This window comes from Triticum urartu, chromosome 4 (genome assembly GCF_003073215.2).
Source record: "Triticum urartu cultivar G1812 chromosome 4, Tu2.1, whole genome shotgun sequence".
NCBI lineage: Eukaryota > Viridiplantae > Streptophyta > Magnoliopsida > Poales > Poaceae > Triticum > Triticum urartu.
This window is the reverse complement of record NC_053025.1, coordinates 372,980,189-372,986,188: the sequence shown is the minus strand read 5'-3', so window position 1 is coordinate 372,986,188 and position 6,000 is coordinate 372,980,189.

The following is a 6,000-nucleotide window of genomic DNA, read 5'->3' as shown; positions in this document are numbered from 1 at the left end:
TTCTGTGTGGACTTCGACGTTTAGCTTGATACCTCAGCTATGATCTTGTGCCCTCGGCAGGATCTGGTAGATAGTCAGGCTTCTTAGCCTTTTTCATTTGTAGATGTCTGTACTCAGACATGTTAAGCTTCCGCGTGTGCTTGATTTGTATGCTATGATTGTTGGGTCATGAGACCCATGTTTGTAATATCTCGCTCCTCGGAGCCTAATGAATAAATACTTGAGTTGTAGAGTTATGTTGTGATGCCATGTTGTATTTACACATATCGAGCATATTGTGTGTATGATTGAAATGCTTGGTATGTGTGGGATCCAACAATCTAGTTGTTTATCCTTGGCAGCCTCTCTTATGGGGAAATGTAGTCTAGTGCTTCCATGAGCCATAGTAGTCCGCTACAGCCCGGTTCACCGGAGTCCTGTTAGCCCAGCACTACTGCTCAGGACACTTGACTGGCCGGCATGTGTTTCACTTCGTTCCTGTGTCTGTCCCTTCGGGGAAATGTCACGCGGTGACATCCGGAGTCCTGCCTAGCCTGCTACAGCCCGGATTCCCAGAGTCCTGTTAGCCCAGTGCTACAGCCCGAATTCACACGCTGCTGACCGACACGCTCGATGTGATTCATGTATGACTGTCCCCATAGGTTAGTGCCGCTTTGGGTTCACGACTAGCCATGTCGGCCCGGGTTCTCTGTCATATGGATGCTAGCGACACTATCATATACATGAGCCAAAAGGCGCAAACAGTCTTGGGCCATGGTAAGGGGACACCCGTGGGAATACCATGCGTGATGTCGCAAAGTGATATGAGGTGTTACCGGCTAGATCAATGTGACTTGGAATCGGGGTCCTGACATCAGAATCCGGAACCGCCGCCACCACCTCCACCTCCGGAGGCATGGCAAGCTGTGATGGCCGCTACCAACGCAAACACGCAGCTGATTATGCAACTCTTGCAAGAGTGCAACCAAGGAAATCAAGGCCATGGCAACAATCAGAATCAGTTTGCTACACTCAAGCAGTTCCTCGCAAACCAGCCAAAGACCTTCAGTAACTGTGTCGAGGCAACAGACGCTGATGATTAGCTCGTGGATATCTGCAAACATTTCGAGTACAGCAACGTCAGGCCTGAGGACTTTGTCAAGTTTGCTTCGTTCCAACTCAAAGACCAAGCTGCAGAGTGGTATCAGGAATACAAAGATTCTAGAGGAGGTCGTGTGATTACCTGGGATGAATTCCGCCAAGACTTCAAAGCTCACCACATTCCTCAGAGTGTTGTTGGGAGCAAGCATGAGGAGTTCCGCAATCTGAAGCAAGGCAGCTTGTCTGTTTACCAGTACAACATCATGTTCCAGAAGCTCGCTCGCTTCGCCAAGCAAGACGTCCCTGATGAGAAGAGCATGATTTATCAGTTCAGAGGTGGCCTCAGAGAAGATTTGCAACTAGCCCTTGTGCTTTTTGAGCAGAAGAAGTACGATGAATTCTACAACATGGCACTGAAGCAAGAGACTGCTCAGCTCAAGTGCGATGCTTCCAAGAAGAGAGTCAGGGATGCAACTCCTTCCTCAACTCAAGTGGCAGCTAAGCAGCAAAAGTATTGGTTGCCCCCTCCTCCGTTCGGTTAGCCTTATCAGCAGAAGAGCAAAGGTGGCAATGGATCTTCCCCCCCCCCCAACCCAGGCTTTCAGAACAAGACTTCGTCTCATGCTCCAAGATCAAGTGCTTCGTATCACCATCCGCTTTCAGAGGTCACGTGCAACAAGTTTCAGCAGAAGGGTCACTATGCAAACAAATGCTTCAACCAGAGGCTTCCTCCTCCTCCTCCTGTGAGATCTGCTAGCACTGCAGTGGTCAAGCATAATCCCAAGTTTGCAAAGGTCAACATGATGAACGCAGCTCAGGCAGAGGACTCGTCAGAAGTTATCATGGGTAACCTTCCTGTTAACGATATTCCTGCAAAAGTTTTCTTTGACACTGGTGCATCGCATTGTTTCATCTCGAGACCATTTGCATCTAAGCATGAGTTGGCTTCCCAAGCTTTGCCTAGTCCCTTAGCAGTTGTCTCTCCGGGTAAACGCATGAATGCTAACTCCATGGTTCCGGATGTTACCATCACGATGGGCAACTATAAGTTTATGTCTTCTCCTAATGTTCTTGGTGACTCGGATATTGATCTTATTCTCGGAATGGATTGGCTTTCTAAGCACAAGGCTCAGCTTGATTGTGTTGCCAGGCAGATTCAATTGACATATTCGTCTGAGGATGTAATCGTCTTTGCCGCTCGTGATGATACCATTCGACTGTTTTCTCTCAATGAGAAGGGCGAGTTGGATGCCATCTCTCAGATTCCAGTCGTTTGTGAATATCAAGACGTCTTTCCAGAAGAGCTTCCAGGAATGCCTCCTCACCGGCCAGTTGAATTCGTCATCGATCATGAGCCTGGCATGGAACCTGTTTGCAAACGTCCTTACAAGCTTGGACCTGAAGAGTTGAAGGAGCTGAAGAAACAACTCGATATTCAAGAGCGTATGGGTCTCATCCGACCAAGTTCTTCTCCATGGGGTTGTGGTGTTCTTTTTGTCAAGAAGAAGGATGGAACGGACCGACTTTGTGTCGACTATCGTCCATTGAACAAGAAGACCATAAAGAACAAGTACCCACTTCCCAACATCAATGAGCTTTTCAAACAACTCAAAGGTGCTCAAGTATTCTCCAAGCTTGACCTCCGTATGGGCTATCATCAGATTCGCATTCGTGAAGAAGATATCTCCGTATGGGCTGTCATGTCTTTCGGCCTTGTCAATGCTCCTCCAACATTCTCTCGCATGATGAACTTCATCTTCAACCCCTACACAAATGACTTCGTTTTGGTCTATCTCGATGACATTCTGGTCTTTTCCAAGAACAAAGAGGATCATGCCAAGCACTTGAGATCGGTGCTGGACAAACTCAGAGAACATCAGTTCTATGCAAAGTTTTCAAAGTGCGAGTTTTGGCTCAATGAGGTTCTCTACCTTGGGCATATCATCTCTGCCAAGGACATAGCTGTTAACCCTAAGAAGGTGTCTGCAATTGTGAATTGGGAACCACCTCAGAACGTGAAGCAACTCCGCACCTTCCTTGGGCTCGCAAGCTATTATCGAAGGTTCATGGAGAATTTCTCAAAGATCGCGAAGCCTCTTTCCAACCTCCTCCAGAAGCATGTGAAGTATGTCTGGTCGCCTGAATGTGGCATCGCTTTCAACACCCTCAAAGAGAAGTTAGTCACTGCTCTAGTTCTGACTCCTCCTGATGAATCCAAACCGTTTGAGGTTTTCTGTGATGCTTCCCTTCAAGGTCTCGGTGCAGTGTTGATGCAAGAGAAGAAAGTTGTGGCCTATAACTCTCGCCAGTTGAACCCCAACGAAAAGAACTACCCCACTCATGACCTCGAGTTGGCGGCAGTTTTCCATGCTCTTTTAACATGGAGACATCTCTTGTTGGGAAGAAAAGTGGACATCTTCACTGATCATAAGAGTCTCAAGTACATCTTCACTCGGCCCAACCTCAACCTCAGGCAGACTCGTTGGGTCGAAATGATTCAAGAGTATAATCCGAGTATTGAATACACTCCAGGCAAGGCCAATGTAATTGCTGACGCATTGAGCAGGAAGGCTTACTGCAACAGTTTGATTCTCAAGCCCTACCAACCGGAGCTTTGTGAAGCTTTCCGCAAACTTAATCTCCAAGTTGTTCCTCAAGGATTCCTTGCCAACCTCCAAGTCTCTCCTACTTTGGAAGATCAGATTCGCAAGGCTCAACTTCTTGATCCTATGGTGAAGAAGGTGAAGATTGGGATTGCCAAGAGCCAACCCAAGTACAAGTGCTATCGTCTTGATGACAAGGATACTCTTTTCTTTGAGGATCGAATTGTTGTTCCTAAGGGTGACCTTCGTAAAGTCATTATGAACGAGGCTCACAATTCACTACTCTCTATTCACCCTGGAAGTACAAAGATGTACCATGACCTCAAGCAGTCGTATTGGTGGACTCGAATGAAGCGCGAGATTGCTCAGTTCGTGAATGAATGTGATGTCTGCAGAAGAGTGAAAGCAGAACACCAACGACCAGCTGGTCTGCTCCAACCTCTTGCCATTCTAGAATGGAAGTTTGACCATATTGAGATGGACTTCATGACTGGATTTCCCAAGTCCAAGCATGGCAATGATGCTATCTTCGTTTTCATCGACAAGCTCACTAAAGTGGCTCATTTTCTTCCTATCAAAGAATCTATCACCGCAGCTCAGTTGGCAGAACTATATACCTCCAGGATTGTCTCTCTGCACGGCATTCCACAGTTGATATCTTCAGATCGTGGTAGCATCTTTACCTCCAAGTTTTGGGATTCTTTTCAGAAGGCCATGGGCACCAACATTCATTTCAGCACAGCTTTTCATCCTCAAACTAGTGGCCAAGTCGAGCGAGTCAATCAAATTCTTGAAGATATGCTCAGTCATGTGTCATTTCTTTCGGTATGAAGTGGGAAGATTGTCTTCCATATGTAGAGTTCTCCTACAACAACAGCTTCCAAGCGAGTTCGGGCAAGGCCCCATTCGAGATTCTCTATGGCAGAAAGTGTCGTACTCCTCTTAACTGGTCACAGACTGGCGAACGCCAACTTCTTGGAAATGACTTGATCACAGAGGCTGAAGAAATGTGCAAAGTCATTCATGAAAATCTCAAAGCTGCGCAATCGCGCCAGAAGAGTTACTATGATAGCAAGCATCATGACTTGGCTTTCGAGATCGGAGACCATGTCTACCTCCGCGTCTCTCCAATGAAAGGTACTCGTCGCTTCGGTATCAAAGGGAAGCTTGCCCCTAGATACGTGGGTCCTTTCAAGATCATTGGCAAAAGAGGAGATCTAGCCTATCAACTTGAGCTTCCATCCAACTTTGCAAACGTGCACGACGTGTTTCACGTGTCTCAGCTCCGCAAGTGTTTCAAGACTCCTGACCGCACCATCAACTTTGAAGAGATTAATCTCCAAGAAGACATGTCTTATCATGAGCATCCCTTTGCTATCCTTGAAGAAACTGAGCGTAAGACTCGCAACAAGTCTATCAAATTCCTGAAAGTGAAGTAGTCACATCATTCTGACCGTGAAGCCACCTAGGAACGCGAGGACCACCTCTGTTCCGAATACCCGGAGTTTTTCTAGTCCTAGATCTCGGGACGAGATCCTTTCATAGTGGTGGAGTGTTGTAACGCCCCGTATGTAACTTTCCATATTTGTATTCCAACTCTTGCCATTTTCGGCACTAAGTTATGATATTCCTCGTTGTTGGCTTTTGTCTCCGTGTTGCTTTTTTATTTGTCATGCATTTCATATCATGTCATCATGTGCATCGCATTTGCATACGTGTTCGTCTCATGCATCCAAGCATTTTCCCCGTTGTCCATTTTGCATTACGGCGCTCCTATGTCCTCCGGTGTCCCCTTTTGCCTCTTTTCGTGTGCGGGTGTTAAACGTTCTCCGATTGTAACGAGACTTGCCAAGCGGCCTTGTATACTACCGGTAGACCGCCTGTCAAGTTTCGTACCATTTGGACTTCGTTTGATACTCCAACGGTTAACCGAGGAACCGAAAAGGCCTTGTGTGTGTTGCAGCCCAACACCTCTTCAAAGTGGCCCAAAACCCACCTAAACCCCCTTCATCATCTTGGTCGTTCGATCACGATCGCGTGGCCGAAAATCGTGCTCTACTTTTGCTATAAAATGTTCCTGGCAGATTGTTTACATGTTATTCAATTTTGCCGAGGTTGTTGTAGTTGATCCATGCATGCTATGAGAGTGTTCTTGCCATGGTTAGCTTATTTATCATGTCTTCTTGCTAGGTGTATGCTTAGCTTGTCATGCAATGCCTTGTGGTGAGTGCATCGAGCTCGCAAACATGCCTATGTAATTCTATTTTTGCCATGTTCCAGTTGTCTGCTAAGTCTGAATCTGTTAAAGAAACTTGCT